The sequence below is a fragment of the Pelophylax lessonae genome (genome assembly GCF_965119305.1).
Source record: "Pelophylax lessonae genome assembly, chromosome: 1".
NCBI lineage: Eukaryota > Metazoa > Chordata > Amphibia > Anura > Ranidae > Pelophylax > Pelophylax lessonae.
In genome coordinates, this window is record NC_138768.1 from 824,987,965 (window position 1) to 825,006,385 (window position 18,421).

The window sequence follows — 18,421 nt, forward strand, 5'->3', positions numbered from 1 at the left end:
TTGTCCCCCAATGATTGCAGAGCGCCACAGCATTGTACCCCAATGATTGCAGAGCGCCACAGCATTGTCCCCCAATGATTGCAGAGCCCCACAGCATTGTACCCCAATGATTGCAGAGCGCCACAGCATTGTACCCCAATGATTGCAGAGGGCCAGCATTGTACCCCAATGATTGCAGAGTGTCAGCGTGCGTGCTCCGTTCAAACTTACCTGGCGGCGGCGGCACGGCTCAGCTTCTTCCTCCTCTTCTGCGGCGGGTCCTTCTCCCTCGTCGTCTCGGCGGCGGGAACCGGCGGGCGGCCTCTCCTCTTCTCTGAGCGGCGGTGACGGTGAGTGATTGACGCACGCACCGGCACCGCCCCCATTGCGACGTCAGCGATATCCTGGATGATGATTGGTCCAGGCTGTAGACTGGACCAATCACAGCCAGGATATCAGAAAGTGGGGGTGTCCAACCGCAAAGACTTGAGCCCAGGATACCCCCCTACCTCCCCAGAAGGCAGCCAATCGGCGCCTCTTCTGGGAGGTAACCCCACCCCCCCCCCCAGCCACCAGTTCCTTGGGTTCAGGCCGGCGAACCCAATTTTTTTTTTGAACAACTTTATTTGTTCGTTTTTTTTTTTTTTTCGTTTTTTTTTTTCTTTTTTTTTAGGGGTAGGGGGGGCGGCGCCCTGGCGCCCCCCATGCACGGGCCGCCACTGATCAAACCCCTCAAAGGTATGGAAATTGAATGAAAGTATACTAGAAAGTCCAGGGGTGTTAGCGGAAGTAACAGAGGCCCTTAGGGAATACTTCAGGATCAATGATACGGATGATTGTAATACTGGCCTATTATGGGAAGCTCACAAACCCGTCATACGCGGTATACTGATCAAACATGGGGCACGCATTAAAAGGGAGAGAGAGAGCACCCTCCAGTCGTTACTGGTTAGGCTACAAAAAGCGGAAGCATGCCATAAACACGCTCAAACATCAAATAATATGCAGGAGCTGGTTACTATCCGCCGACAGATTACGGACATACTTCAAGACAGAGCAAAAAAGGGTATCCAAAGAGGAAGGAAAATAGGATACGAGGTAGGAGACAAATGTGGGAAGGCATTAGCAAACGCAGTACGTGACCTTAGGACTTCATCATATATTACGCAGGTGAAGAATAAGCAGGGTAAGAAACTAGTAATGCCAATTCAGATGACGCAGGTTTTTCGTGAGTTCTTTAAAGATCTCTATAATCTCCCAGTTGCTACCCTGGATTTAGCCCAGGCGAAGGAATATATTGCGAACTCAGGGATGCCTCGGCTATCCTTAGAGGTGACGGAAAAACTCGAGACACCCATAACACAATCAGAAATACTCCAAATTATTAAATCGATGAAACCAGGTAAGGCGCCTGGACCGGACGGGTTCACTCAGTTTTATTATACCTCTTTTTTTTCAGAACTAGGCCCCTATTTAGAAAAACTTTTTAACACCGCCAGAGAAGGACCAGCCTTCCTTAAAGAAACTCTGAAAGCACATATTACATTAATCCATAAGGAGGATAAGGACCCAGCAGATTGCAGTAGCTATAGACCGATCTCCCTCTTAAATTTTGATTTAAAAATTTTCACAAAGTTACTGGCAGCACGATTGTCCCAACATGTACAACCGCTGATACATTTAGACCAAGTCGGGTTTATTCCTAATAGAGAGGCTAGGGACAACACAATCAAGACCCTTAACCTAATTCATATTGCCTCCAATGCCCGCAAACCGGGAATTTTCTTAAGCACAGATGCCGAGAAGGCATTCGATCGGGTCAATTGGGATTTTATGATCGCAGTACTGAGGCATGTGGGCCTGGGAAACAATATGCGGAATTGGATTTCGGCATCCTATTCCATGCCATCTGCACAGGTTAAGGTAAATAGTTTTCTCTCAGATCCCTTCCCCATTAGCAATGGGACACGCCAAGGCTGCCCCTTGTCACCCCTTTTATTTGCGTTGGTTTTAGAACCCTTTCTATGTAAAATAAGAAGTCACCCGGATATCGGTGGTATCCTGGTGGGTGGGGTACAACACAAGATATCGGCATACGCGGACGATCTGCTGTTTTCATTAACTAACCCGATGATATCACTACCTAACTTATTGCAGTAATTTGACATATATGGGAAATTTTCAAATTTCAAAATTAATTTTACCAAGTCTGCGGTGATGGGAGTACATTTAACTATACCCATGCGAGAGTCGATCCAAAAGAACTTTCAATTTAACAGACAATATGGATGGAAGGGGGGATTGGGGTCTTTTTAATCAGAGATTATAATGGCACCTGCCCCCATATGCAAACAATGGAAGGAATTCCAGCAAGGGCATAGGCCTGTCCCTATGGAAGGGGTCAAGACTACGTCCCTACAAGAAGAAAAGGGGGTTTAAATGTGCCTCTACGAACAGTCAAAGTATGCACATGTTCTTGTAACATAGCAACAGTACACAAATGTTATTTTTTTTAAAAATTCATAAATCTTTATTAATACATAGTAAAAACAAAAAGTATATCACTCTAATAGATAAAGCAGTCAATACATGGTGACAGGATTAGTACAAATACAGATAGAAAATGCTGGAGCTACGCGTTTCGCATTATGCGCTTCCTCAGGGTCCAGCAAGGGAAAGTATGTAAACAAAGATTCAGTCTTTAATAATCTAAAGGTACATAAAACAGTTATTAGATTTGTGAATATACATATATGTCTTATAACATTTTTGTTATTCTCAGTTTGTTATTTGCAGCTATCAATTGTATGTTACTTACACTATTATCTTAACCTTGAACACATCAGTTTTACTCTAATTATTTAACAATTATATAAATAGATCAAAAGATAGATTTTCCATAAATATAGCTGGTTAGTATATTGGTTCCTATGTTTATAGATTCCTTTAGATAAAAGGGAGGGAGAGAAAAGCCATTTCTGTTTGACAAACTCTTTTATGCTTTGCTTGTCAGAAGGACAAGAAACTAAATCCCACACACTGAACAGAAAGAGTGGAAGGGGGTAGGGAAAAGGAGAAAGAGAAAAGGGATGAATATGAGAGAAGAGTGATCGAAAAAAGGGGAGGGGGGGGGGTGGGGGGGGAAAAACTGTAGAGTGTGAATTACCAAGTAGCCCACAGGGGGGGCAGTGATAAGGATAGGCTAGTTCACCCGAGTAAATGGCTCAGGGGACAGTCCATCCATAGAGGAGGCATAGAGGAGACCAAAAAAGTAAATGGTATATATAAAGAGGTATATTCACTTTATTATAAACTAAAGAAATAACATACTGAGGTATTAAATTATCTTACCCCAATTTAGACGTCACAGTGAATAGAGTTGAATATACTTGTTTAATTTAAAATCATGTTGTATGAAAGGGGGAGCCAGAGCCCCTAAAATCAGCAGGAAGAAAAAAATAAATTTATATATATGTGTAGTTAGTCCTTATTAGATTATTTTAATAAGGGGGATGGTGATTTGTAAGAATAGGTACTTACCAGGGACTCATTCTCTAAAATTTATGTGTTAGGTGGTGTAAACGTCAAGCAAGACGTGCATATATTTAAGTAGAGAGGGGGTTAGACATTGGAATCCCCTGCAAAGGTGTGCACCGATATTAGGTGAGAACGGGTTAAATAAAAAGTCCCCTTTGAAAATTGGGGATCAGTGTGGTGCTGGGAGTATAAAAACTAAGTATGAAAGAGTCACTGGGTGCTTTAGACAGATTGGATCCAGCCCCGAATCTGAAAAGATATATAAAGATAATGGACCGTTGGTAAAGTGCTGACCCTGATAGAGAGGAAAAGTGAAGAGCTAAGTCTGTAATTAAGACACTTACCATCTGAAGCAATTCAGAAAACCCACGGGGAGTATGACACTCAGCCTAGGCAGCCTGTAAGTGTGAGCTTACTGAGCTGTCCGGTATATATACTAACCATTCTGTATCTGGTCTCCTCCTCCTCCCGGTCTCACGCCCCCCACATCCGCCCGCCATAGCGTCCACGTGTGGACGCCGCGGGAGGATGTTCCCGCATACCGGAAGTGAGCGTCACTTCCGGTTCCGGGACCGGAAGTGACGATCTGCCATGACGTAATACACCATTCGGACAGATAAAAGCCAATAGAAGCTGATTAACACTGTCAAAGATAGCAAAAAAACAGGGAAACATCCTAACCTTCAATGTAGCATGTATGAAAAACATCTAAATGTAATTATTTATTCCCTATTTGAATCGGTTCAAACTTGCATTTCAGCCATATAAGAGAAGAGATTATCCATAAACGTACCAGCAAACAGTTTTACTCAGAAATGACATTAGCAAATCTGCTTATATGGTCTGGTCATGTGGAACAATGAATACTTAAGATTTGTAAGAAAAAGAAGAAAAAGAATATATATTTTGGCAGCCGATATGTAGGACAATGGACCACGCAGTAACCAGACCTACAGCAATGGAAACATGGGGGGGGGGGGGGGTGGGGGAAAGGATAGGGGGAAAAAAAAAAAAAAAAAATTATTTTTGTTTAACTTTAAAGTTATATAAAAAGATAAATACAAATGAATTAATCTCTTCAATATCATATTGGAGAGTCTAAGAGGATATTAGTCTGTCAAAAAGGGGGCAAAGCTCAGGTGTTCATTCAGTCCTGGGAGGGTACAGGCATTTAAAGAGAAAATCCAACGCGCTTCCCTTTGTAGAATTAAGTTGTCAAAAGGTCCCCCTCTGGGTCCAGGATGGATCCTATCTAGGGCGAAAAATTTGAATTTTGGACATTTATATCTATGCGTTTGAGCTATGTGTCTTGCTATGGGACTTTCTAAATCTCCACCCCTTATGTATGATACATGGTCCTTGATTCTCTCCCAGAAATGTCGTTTGGTTTTGCCCACATAAAAAGCGGGACATTCACATTTCCAAATATAGACAATACCTATAGTTTGGCATGTCACAAAATGTTTGAGAACAAATGAGCGTCCATTTGGCAACGTTTGTTGAGGCTTGCTAGCAATGAATTTACAATAACCACATAGTCCACAAGGGAAAGTACCTTGGGGTAGTTTGATACATGGGTCTGTCCTTTTGTCTCTCCGGTAGTGGCTGGCAGTCACCATATCTCGAATAGATTTATTTCTCCTAAAAATCACACTCGGTCTAGTATCCACAAAATTACTGAGGATTTTATCCTCTGCTAAGAGATGCCAATGTTTGGCTATAATACTTTTTAGTTGGTTGGATTGAGAACAATATCTCGTGATCATTTTAGTTGAGTTTTGAGAGTTTTGACATTCTCCTTGAAAAAGGAGAAGGTCTCTAGGGCTATCTTTTGCTTTTTTGTAGGCTTTTTTAGTGCTTTTCCTACTATATCCCCTCTGTAGGAATCTTTTTTGTAATTCTAAAGCTTCTTTTTCAAATTCAGTCTCTTCCGAACAGTTTCTACGAATCCTATAATACTGTCCTATTGGTATTCCTTGAATTACATGTCTTGGGTGACTGCTATCTGCATGTAATAACGCATTTGTTGCAGTTGGTTTTCTATAGAGTGTGGTTGAAAGTGTATTATCCATGCTTCTATAGATCTCAAGATCTAAAAAAGGAATCCTAGATCTATCAAAAACATAGGTGAAATGCAAGTTGAAGTCATTTACATTTAAGATGTCTATGAATTCCTTTAAGGTATCGAGGGGACCCGACCATAGGATGAATATGTCGTCGATATATCTTTTCCAGATCTCTATATATGCCAGATATACTGATATAGATTCTTGGGCGAAGAGCCATCGTTCCCACCCCCCCAGGTACAGGTTGGCATACGATGGGGCACATTTAGTCCCCATCGCCACCCCCTGCACCTGGAGGTAGTGGGAACCATCAAACACAAACACGTTATGTGTCAAGATAAAAAATAACAAGTCAGAAACGAACTTATTTAACCTTCTATGGTCGAGTCCTCTCTCATCCAAAAAGGATTCAATAACTTCCACACCTCGAGAGTGTGGAATATTTGAGTATAGGGATTCAACATCTATAGATACCAGATAGGTCTCCTCTTCGATCTGTATATTTTCAATTGTTAATAGCATATGCATAGTATCTTTTAGATACGAGGGTAACGACTCTACATGTGGGCGTAGGTATGCATCTACATATGAACTAGCATTCTGTGTAAGACTATTGATGCCCGAGACTATGGGACGGCCGGGGGGATTTGTGTGATTTTTATGCATTTTTGGAAGTGCATAGAATGTGGGCGTTGTGGGTTCTTTAATAATCAAAAATTCCATCAAATCCTTGGTTATAATTCCCCACTGATAGTATTGATCTAGGAGTTTTAGAAATTCTCTTTGATTTTTAAGTAACTGTAAACTGCTTACTCTTGAATACCAGGCTCTATTATCAAGAATATTATTGCACATTTCTGTGTATTGTACTTGATTTAAAATAACAACATTTCCGCCTTTGTCCGCAGACTTAATCACAATATCTTTGCGTTCTTGTAAGTTGCGTAGAGCCTGGTATTCAGTTTCGGACAGGTTATTAGAGTTTTTTCGTATGTTCATTTGTTTAATATCCTTTGTTACCATATGGATAAAAAGATCAACTTTAGGATTGGTTTGACTCGGGAAACGTTTAGACTTTTTTTTAAAAGTTTGTACTGATTGTTGTGTTGTTCCTACCGAGGTCGAGGGTGGGCTGGGTCCGGGTGTAGTCGGACCCGACTCATCCTCAAGCTCGGTCAGGATTTTAAGCATCTTATAATCCTTTTTGGACCAATCGCGCCAGGTTTGAAGAAGACCACCCATGGGGGCTTCTTTTTGCTTGATTTTAGGGCCCTCAATTAGGGACCTAAAATTAAGCTTTCGTGCAAAAAGATTAACATCTTTTATAAATTCAAAACGATCTATGTCTTTTGCCGGACAGAAATTAAGCCCTAGACCAAGTAATTTAATTTCCTCTTCATTTAGTTGAACACCAGAGATGTTAATGACTTGTAGAGAATTTGTTTCTTGGTTTAGTTTTTCTCTTCTGTTGTGGATATTTTTAGAGGACCTAGAAGTCCTAGTGTCATTTGTTCTAAAAAAGCATTGTCCTGAGTATTAGGGGAATTTCTTTTTGGGATAGTTCCACAGTGTGTTCCTTGGGCATTTGCTGATGATGTGCTGGATCCACTTGCCAATGGGTTTGATGGTGATTGATTTTGAGTTTTGGGTCCAAGTTTTAAAGCCTTGGCTGTTTGTGTAGTCTGAAAATTATGCTGTGTTCCCATAGGGGTATCCCTTTCATCATCTTTCCTTTTTTCCTGTCTCATTCTATTAGATCTCTCTTGGCGAGCATTCCAAAAGTTGGAAGATGTGGAGGATGCAGCTGATGAGTCAGACCAGTTGCCATCCTCTCTATTTTGTTCATTTTGTGGTCTAGACCTGTATGTTTTATTAGTGTTCCTTTCCCATTTATAAGCTCTTCCTGTCCTAAATGCCATTTGATCACGATTCATTTTTTTATCTTTTCTTTTAATAATTTCTCCACTAAATTTTTCCATTGCATGTTTAATTTCAAGATTTTTCTCCTTGAAAATGGGTTTATTTTGAAATGCCGCTAGTTGGTTTACAATTTCTACTATTTCTTTGTCTAAAATGAGTGCTTCTGCCTCATAATAGCTTTTTAGAATCTTCATCATTTCAATTGAGCATTGTGTGAGATTATCTTCCCATTTATTTTTTAATTCTGTTGAGACTGAATGAATTGTTGGAAATATTTGTATACGTAACCCAATGGGTATAATTTTGGTGTCTATATATTGTTGGAAATAAGTGGCATGCCAGAAGAAAGTTGTCTTACGTATTAGAAGTTGTCTTAAACGAGTTGTGATTTGCGAGATTTCGGAGTCCTCCTTATTTGAGCCGCGAATTTCAGTCTGTATTTGTAGCATGTAATTGGACCAGAGATTTCCCAGATAGTCAGCCATTTGAGTCACTGTCAAAGAGACAAAAGGACAGACCCAGACACACAAAAAAAAAAAAAAAAAAAAAAAAAGGGGGGAGGGGGAAGTTAGGAAATGTGAGATAGAGGGAGGAGAAGAAGTGTTGTGGGATTCAAATTCAGTAGATATTCTTTGACAAACACTATTGTAATATCTAGTTCATTATATCATACAAATTGCTTTTATGCAAATTATACTCTCAAAAGTATTACATTAAACATATGCATAGATTTGGCTTGTTAATGATTAGTTTAATATATTTAATTAAATAGAGCGACCCTTAAAAAGGTCCCCCTTCCAGAGGAGTTGGGGATTTGACTCCCCTCGAAGAAAAACAGACAATATGGATGGAAGGGGGGATTGGGGTCTTTTTAATCAGAGATTATAATGGCACCTGCCCCCATATGCAAACAATGGAAGGAATTCCAGCAAGGGCATAGGCCTGTCCCTATGGAAGGGGTCAAGACTACGTCCCTACAAGAAGAAAAGGGGGTTTAAATGTGCCTCTACGAACAGTCAAAGTATGCACATGTTCTTGTAACATAGCAACAGTACACAAATGTTATTTTTTTAAAAAATTCATAAATCTTTATTAATACATAGTAAAAACAAAAAGTATATCACTCTAATAGATAAAGCAGTCAATACATGGTGACAGGATTAGTACAAATACAGATAGAAAATGCTGGAGCTACGCGTTTCGCATTATGCGCTTCCTCAGGGTCCAGCAAGGGAAAGTATGTAAACAAAGATTCAGTCTTTAATAATCTAAAGGTACATAAAACAGTTATTAGATTTGTGAATATACATATATGTCTTATAACATTTTTGTTATTCTCAGTTTGTTATTTGCAGCTATCAATTGTATGTTACTTACACTATTATCTTAACCTTGAACACATCAGTTTTACTCTAATTATTTAACAATTATATAAATAGATCAAAAGATAGATTTTCCATAAATATAGCTGGTTAGTATATTGGTTCCTATGTTTATAGATTCCTTTAGATAAAAGGGAGGGAGAGAAAAGCCATTTCTGTTTGACAAACTCTTTTATGCTTTGCTTGTCAGAAGGACAAGAAACTAAATCCCACACACTGAACAGAAAGAGTGGAAGGGGGTAGGGAAAAGGAGAAAGAGAAAAGGGATGAATATGAGAGAAGAGTGATCGAAAAAAGGGGAGGGGGGGGGGTGGGGGGGGAAAAACTGTAGAGTGTGAATTACCAAGTAGCCCACAGGGGGGGCAGTGATAAGGATAGGCTAGTTCACCCGAGTAAATGGCTCAGGGGACAGTCCATCCATAGAGGAGGCATAGAGGAGACCAAAAAAGTAAATGGTATATATAAAGAGGTATATTCACTTTATTATAAACTAAAGAAATAACATACTGAGGTATTAAATTATCTTACCCCAATTTAGACGTCACAGTGAATAGAGTTGAATATACTTGTTTAATTTAAAATCATGTTGTATGAAAGGGGGAGCCAGAGCCCCTAAAATCAGCAGGAAGAAAAAAATAAATTTATATATATGTGTAGTTAGTCCTTATTAGATTATTTTAATAAGGGGGATGGTGATTTGTAAGAATAGGTACTTACCAGGGACTCATTCTCTAAAATTTATGTGTTAGGTGGTGTAAACGTCAAGCAAGACGTGCATATATTTAAGTAGAGAGGGGGTTAGACATTGGAATCCCCTGCAAAGGTGTGCACCGATATTAGGTGAGAACGGGTTAAATAAAAAGTCCCCTTTGAAAATTGGGGATCAGTGTGGTGCTGGGAGTATAAAAACTAAGTATGAAAGAGTCACTGGGTGCTTTAGACAGATTGGATCCAGCCCCGAATCTGAAAAGATATATAAAGATAATGGACCGTTGGTAAAGTGCTGAGCCTGATAGAGAGGAAAAGTGAAGAGCTAAGTCTGTAATTAAGACACTTACCATCTGAAGCAATTCAGAAAACCCACGGGGAGTATGACACTCAGCCTAGGCAGCCTGTAAGTGTGAGCTTACTGAGCTGTCCGGTATATATACTAACCATTCTGTATCTGGTCTCCTCCTCCTCCCGGTCTCACGCCCCCCACATCCGCCCGCCATAGCGTCCACGTGTGGACGCCGCGGGAGGATGTTCCCGCATACCGGAAGTGAGCGTCACTCCCGGTTCCGGGACCGGAAGTGACGATCTGCCATGACGTAATACACCATTCGGACAGATAAAAGCCAATAGAAGCTGATTAACACTGTCAAAGATAGCAAAAAAACAGGGAAACATCCTAACCTTCAATGTAGCATGTATGAAAAACATCTAAATGTAATTATTTATTCCCTATTTGAATCGGTTCAAACTTGCATTTCAGCCATATAAGAGAAGAGATTATCCATAAACGTACCAGCAAACAGTTTTACTCAGAAATGACATTAGCAAATCTGCTTATATGGTCTGGTCATGTGGAACAATGAATACTTAAGATTTGTAAGAAAAAGAAGAAAAAGAATATATATTTTGGCAGCCGATATGTAGGACAATGGACCACGCAGTAACCAGACCTACAGCAATGGAAACATGGGGGGGGGGGGGGTGGGGGAAAGGATAGGGGGAAAAAAAAAAAAAAAACTAAAAGACTAAATGTGCCCCATCGTATGCCAACCTGTACCTGGGGGGGTGGGAACGATGGCTCTTCGCCCAAGAATCTATATCAGTATATCTGGCATATATAGAGATCTGGAAAAGATATATCGACGACATATTCATCCTATGGTCGGGTCCCCTCGATACCTTAAAGGAATTCATAGACATCTTAAATGTAAATGACTTCAACTTGCATTTCACCTATGTTTTTGATAGATCTAGGATTCCTTTTTTAGATCTTGAGATCTATAGAAGCATGGATAATACACTTTCAACCACACTCTATAGAAAACCAACTGCAACAAATGCGTTATTACATGCAGATAGCAGTCACCCAAGACATGTAATTCAAGGAATACCAATAGGACAGTATTATAGGATTCGTAGAAACTGTTCGGAAGAGACTGAATTTGAAAAAGAAGCTTTAGAATTACAAAAAAGATTCCTACAGAGGGGATATAGTAGGAAAAGCACTAAAAAAGCCTACAAAAAAGCAAAAGATAGCCCTAGAGACCTTCTCCTTTTTCAAGGAGAATGTCAAAACTCTCAAAACTCAACTAAAATGATCACGAGATATTGTTCTCAATCCAACCAACTAAAAAGTATTATAGCCAAACATTGGCATCTCTTAGCAGAGGATAAAATCCTCAGTAATTTTGTGGATACTAGACCGAGTGTGATTTTTAGGAGAAATAAATCTATTCGAGATATGGTGACTGCCAGCCACTACCGGAGAGACAAAAGGACAGACCCATGTATCAAACTACCCCAAGGTACTTTCCCTTGTGGACTATGTGGTTATTGTAAATTCATTGCTAGCAAGCCTCAACAAACGTTGCCAAATGGACGCTCATTTGTTCTCAAACATTTTGTGACATGCCAAACTATAGGTATTGTCTATATTTGGAAATGTGAATGTCCCGCTTTTTATGTGGGCAAAACCAAACGACATTTCTGGGAGAGAATCAAGGACCATGTATCATACATAAGGGGTGGAGATTTAGAAAGTCCCATAGCAAGACACATAGCTTAAACGCATAGATATAAATGTCCAAAATTCAAATTTTTCGCCCTAGATAGGATCCATCCTGGACCCAGAGGGGGACCTTTTGACAACTTAATTCTACAAAGGGAAGCGCGTTGGATTTTCTCTTTAAATGCCTGTACCCTCCCAGGACTGAATGAACACCTGAGCTTTGCCCCCTTTTTGACAGACTAATATCCTCTTAGACTCTCCAATATGATATTGAAGAGATTAATTCATTTGTATTTATCTTTTTATATAACTTTAAAGTTAAACAAAAATAATTTTTTTTTTTTTTTTTTCCCCCTATCCTTTCCCCCACCCCCCCCCCCCCCCATGTTTCCATTGCTGTAGGTCTGGTTACTGCGTGGTCCATTGTCCTACATATCGGCTGCCAAAATATATATTCTTTTTCTTCTTTTTCTTACAAATCTTAAGTATTCATTGTTCCACATGACCAGACCATATAAGCAGATTTGCTAATGTCATTTCTGAGTAAAACTGTTTGCTGGTACGTTTATGGATAATCTCTTCTCTTATATGGCTGAAATGCAAGTTTGAACCGATTCAAATAGGGAATAAATAATTACATTTAGATGTTTTTCATACATGCTACATTGAAGGTTAGGATGTTTCCCTGTTTTTTTGCTATCTTTGACAGTGTTAATCAGCTTCTATTGGCTTTTATCTGTCCGAATGGTGTATTACGTCATGGCAGATCGTCACTTCCGGTCCCGGAACCGGAAGTGACGCTCACTTCCGGTATGCGGGAACATCCTCCCGCGGCGTCCACACGTGGACGCTATGGCGGGCGGATGTGGGGGGCGTGAGACCGGGAGGAGGAGGAGACCAGATACAGAATGGTTAGTATATATACCGGACAGCTCAGTAAGCTCACACTTACAGGCTGCCTAGGCTGAGTGTCATACTCCCCGTGGGTTTTCTGAATTGCTTCAGATGGTAAGTGTCTTAATTACAGACTTAGCTCTTCACTTTTCCTCTCTATCAGGCTCAGCACTTTACCAACGGTCCATTATCTTTATATATCTTTTCAGATTCGGGGCTGGATCCAATCTGTCTAAAGCACCCAGTGACTCTTTCATACTTAGTTTTTATACTCCCAGCACCACACTGATCCCCAATTTTCAAAGGGGACTTTTTATTTAACCCGTTCTCACCTAATATCGGTGCACACCTTTGCAGGGGATTCCAATGTCTAACCCCCTCTCTACTTAAATATATGCACGTCTTGCTTGACGTTTACACCACCTAACACATAAATTTTAGAGAATGAGTCCCTGGTAAGTACCTATTCTTACAAATCACCATCCCCCTTATTAAAATAATCTAATAAGGACTAACTACACATATATATAAATTTATTTTTTTCTTCCTGCTGATTTTAGGGGCTCTGGCTCCCCCTTTCATACAACATGATTTTAAATTAAACAAGTATATTCAACTCTATTCACTGTGACGTCTAAATTGGGGTAAGATAATTTAATACCTCAGTATGTTATTTCTTTAGTTTATAATAAAGTGAATATACCTCTTTATATATACCATTTACTTTTTTGGTCTCCTCTATGCCTCCTCTATGGATGGACTGTCCCCTGAGCCATTTACTCGGGTGAACTAGCCTATCCTTATCACTGCCCCCCCTGTGGGCTACTTGGTAATTCACACTCTACAGTTTTTCCCCCCCCACCCCCCCCCCCCCCTCCCCTTTTTTCGATCACTCTTCTCTCATATTCATCCCTTTTCTCTTTCTCCTTTTCCCTACCCCCTTCCACTCTTTCTGTTCAGTGTGTGGGATTTAGTTTCTTGTCCTTCTGACAAGCAAAGCATAAAAGAGTTTGTCAAACAGAAATGGCTTTTCTCTCCCTCCCTTTTATCTAAAGGAATCTATAAACATAGGAACCAATATACTAACCAGCTATATTTATGGAAAATCTATCTTTTGATCTATTTATATAATTGTTAAATAATTAGAGTAAAACTGATGTGTTCAAGGTTAAGATAATAGTGTAAGTAACATACAATTGATAGCTGCAAATAACAAACTGAGAATAACAAAAATGTTATAAGACATATATGTATATTCACAAATCTAATAACTGTTTTATGTACCTTTAGATTATTAAAGACTGAATCTTTGTTTACATACTTTCCCTTGCTGGACCCTGAGGAAGCGCATAATGCGAAACGCGTAGCTCCAGCATTTTCTATCTGTATTTGTACTAATCCTGTCACCATGTATTGACTGCTTTATCTATTAGAGTGATATACTTTTTGTTTTTACTATGTATTAATAAAGATTTATGAATTTTTTAAAAAAATAACATTTGTGTACTGTTGCTATGTTACAAGAACATGTGCATACTTTGACTGTTCGTAGAGGCACATTTAAACCCCCTTTTCTTCTTGTAGGGACGTAGTCTTGACCCCTTCCATAGGGACAGGCCTATGCCCTTGCTGGAATTCCTTCCAACTTTCAATTTAAATGGCCGGAGCAAGATATTCGCTATCTAGGAACTAATATACCAACTAAATTAAGTCAGCTATTTAATTTGAATTATCCTCCACTTATGGCTATGACACGGATACTGTTAGAGAAATGGCAGAAGGGACTACACTCGTGGTTCGGGAGGTGTAATCTTATCAAAATGTGTATCCTCCCAAAATTTTTATATTTATTTCAAACTCTACCATCTCAGATCCCATTGAAGTTTTTTAATCAGGTAAATACCCTATTCTTAAAGTTCATCTGGCCACATGGGAAACCACGGATATCAAAAAATTGGCTGAGCCTTCCGAAGAGAATGGGAGGGATTGCTTTACCTGACATTAGGAAGTACTATCAAGCCGCCCATCTAGGTAGAGTGGTAGACTGGGGCTGCCACTTTAAAGACAAAATATCAGTTCAGATAGAGCAAGCACAGACCCCTGTGGCGCTGAGTAGGACCCCCTGGATGTGGAGGGAATGCCCTTTGGCGTTGAAATCACATCCTCTTATAGGCGCAACACTAAGATTGTGCGAGGCAATTCAACTTAAACAGAGGTTATTCTCAAGAGACTCCCCACTTTACCCAATCTTAGGTAACCCTAAATTTGAGCCAGGATTATCTTCCAGTAGCTTTATGCGGCTGCGTAGAGCCGGCTTTTTTCAGGTAACACACTTCCTGATAGAGGATAGATGGCCTACACTATTAGAACTGACAGAAACACAGGGCCCTTACACTCTATCGGTATGGCAGGCTTTACAGTTGCGCCATTTTTTAGGTTCGCTCTCACCACCAAGTACTTATATCAGAACTCTTACGGAGTTTGAGGATTACTGCTTTAGTCAAGGCCAGAAGAAGGGTACTTTGTCATATATGTATGGCCTACTGGTTACCCCTCATACTCAACCGGTCTTACCCTGGATTCGTATGTGGGAGATTGAGATGAGTAGAACATTCTCACCAGCCCAAATTAAGAAGATGCTCGTACTAACATTAAGGTCCTCCCGATGCACTAAATTGCAGGAAACAAGTTATAAGATTATGTCAAGGTGGTACTACACACCAGCTAAACTGCATAAATGCTACCCGGAAGCGTCAGAGGCATGCTGGCGTTGTAACAGTGCAGAGGGAACTATGTTCCATATTTTCTGGGCTTGCCCCCGATTAAATCATTTCTGGTCGGAAGTCCATAGGATTATTCAGAAATTTACTGTACACACGATTCCAAATGATCCTGCTTTCTTTTTATTGAATATGTCGGATCTCCCGATGTCAGTTTTTCAAAAAGGCATTATTGGCCATCTCCTTAGCGCAGCGAAGGCTTGCATACCCTCAAAATGGAAGCAAAACTCACCCCCCACGGTTTCGAGTTGGATACTTAAAGTGGAAGCAATCAGGAGGATGGAGGAGTTAGTATGGGCATCTAAACACAAACATGAGAAATTCACTTTACTATGGGGAGGCTGGGATGGATTTGTGACATCTGAGGAAGGAGCCTTACTAATGTGCAGTCGGTAGAGTATGTTGTTCGGTTGGTAGACTGGTCTCCTCCATGGTGATAATAGTGTTGGATTTTGGAGGTATGAGGGGGTTTTCCCTCACCCGTGGGGCTGTTTCCTTTTTTTTTTTTTTTTTTTTTTTTTTTCACAGGTTAGGGGGGGAGGGGGGTTTAAAGCAGATATGGGTTAACATGTTTTTCTATTTGAATACATTTAAGAATATGAAAATGTTGATAACTATATTTGTGTTGACGGAACGTGCTTTTGTTTTTCTTTTTCTGGTGATATTTTGTAACACATCGATTGTAACGTTCAGCAACGATAAAAAAATAAAAAAAGATTTAAATACAAAAAGAAGTGGAAGTGCTCAATCAAAAAGTGACTTGAGTAGAAGTACTAAAGTATTCAACATTTTTTGTACTTAAGTATTGCAAGTAGTTTTTTTAAAAAATTTTGCTACTCAAGTACTGAAAGAAAAAGTACCAGTAGTTTTGAAAAAAAAATTGCTACTCAAGTACTGAAAGTAAAAGTACAAGTACTGTGTTATGTAGTTATTAAAGAAAGAAGTCAAAAGTTTGAACATCATATTGTTTTTTATTATTTCAAATGCAGCTTTTATTTATACATACAGTAGGATTTATTTTCGTATGCGCTGATAATAAATATGTTTTGAGCTTCATGAAACCTGCCATCTACTGTTCTGGCAGTGGTCATTTTTATAATAGTACCGAGTAACTATGCAGCATAAAAAAAAAATATTGGAGTAGAAGTATTGAAATCATGGAAAAAATGTAGTGAAGTAAAAGTGGAAGTAGGAGAAAAAAATTCTACTCCAGGAAAGTACAGATACCGCCTTTCGGTACTTAAGTACAGTAGTGAAGTAGTTCTACTTAGTTACTATACAGCTCTGACTGCATGCTGTCTATTGTAGAAAATCTGAAAAGTCAAACATATGTTACAAAGAGCGAATGTTGCAGGAAACCACTTCACAAGCCATCACACACAATCTCAGTCAGTGAACTGAGTCAAAGCCAACTTTTTTCTAGTTTGGAGTGCAAATGAGTTAGAACCCTTGTCAGTCTTTTACTACTGTCTGGGACTTAAAGTATAAATTCATGTTTTCAAACAAAATTAAAAGGTGAACTAAAACCTTAACTTACCCCTGCCATCATGGGTGATTAGCTGTCATAAGCCATGCAGCTGGTGTAGCAGTCTGGGGGTTTGAAATCCCCTCTCCCCTTCCCCTTCTTTCTGTAGGGCTTCCAGGATTAATCAGAGTAATTCTGATTAATAAAAGTGGTCACATGCCAGTGCTGATCCCAGTTAGTGTTATGTACTTTGCAGTAAAGCTTAGTAAAGTTAGTGCTTTAAAACTTGGTGTACTTCTCCTTCCTCCATTGCCTCCCTTTCCTATAATTTATGGCAAGTGTAATTACTCTGTGATCGCTATTGCCTAAAGTATCCCTTACATCTACATCTGTAGTCAATTGTGTGGTTTGTAATTAGAAGGTCTAACAGAACATTATTTTTGGTTGGGGTTTCCACCATTTGACACATGAAATTGTCCTTCAATATGTTTAGAAATAACAACCCCTAGTTGAGCAAGCAATTCCTTCTGCTCAATGAATATCAAGATAGCTGAAATCCTCCATGATTATAACATTTTCCTGCCACCTCATCATTTCTAACCATGAAATATGGAAATCCTCCTCCTCAACGTTAAAGGGCCTATACCATACCCACAAAATTCATTTATCATTATATTTGCCACTTTAAAGCTCAAACCACTATGACTCCACCTCCTCATTAACCCTGTTTCCAATGTCATCTTTCCTATTAACTATTAAACCACTCTTGACATACAAGAGATGGTCAGAGACTGCAGACATGATACCACAGATGATTAGAGATTTCGGACATGATACAAGAGATGGTCAGAGACTGGGGACATAATCTCAGTATCACTGTTCCCATACCCCAGCCCAAATCCTTGTGTACTGTGTGTGCGCCTCCTTAGGGACCCTTACCTGCCAAACCTGTTCAACCCCTTGGTGGTGTTGCAGTCCGGTCCCTTTTGTCTCCGGTATCCTCAGATCCTGAAGATGGCAGCGGCACTCCCTGTTCAGCAGAGCGGGTGACATCAAAACTGTCATGTTCCTGGGCCCCAGGTCCGGCTCTCTTCCTCATCCCTGGGCTCTCCATCCACAAGTTACACCCCAAGTCCCCTACCCACCTCTGCATCTCCATCCACATCTTATACCAACAGTTCTCACACCTGAACAACCCATACACCCCCTTTCCAGGTCTCACCTCATTAAAAAATTCCTCTCTTCCTTCATAGCTCTTTCACCTTTTCATAACCCCCCCCCCCCCAAAGTTCTCTCACCTTTTTACAAATCCCCCCCAAAAAAAATCTCCCTCACCTTTTCACAAATGCCCCCCCCCCTCCCACAGCTCTCTCACCCTTTCAAAAATCTCAAAAACCCCCCTTCCTCAAAAGCTCCCTCACCTTTTCACAAATGCCCCCCTCCCAGCTCTCTCGCCTTTTCACAAATCCTACTCCCCCAAAGCTCTCTTCCTTTATTTACAAATCCCCCCCCCCCCCAAAGCTTTCTCACCTTTTCACAAATCCTCCTCCCCCAAAGCTCTTTCACCTTTTCACAAATCCTCCCCTTCCCAAAGCTCTCTCACCTTTTCAAAATGCCCTACCCCCCACCCCTGAGGTTTCTCACCCTTTTACAAATCCTTCCACCACCCACAGCAT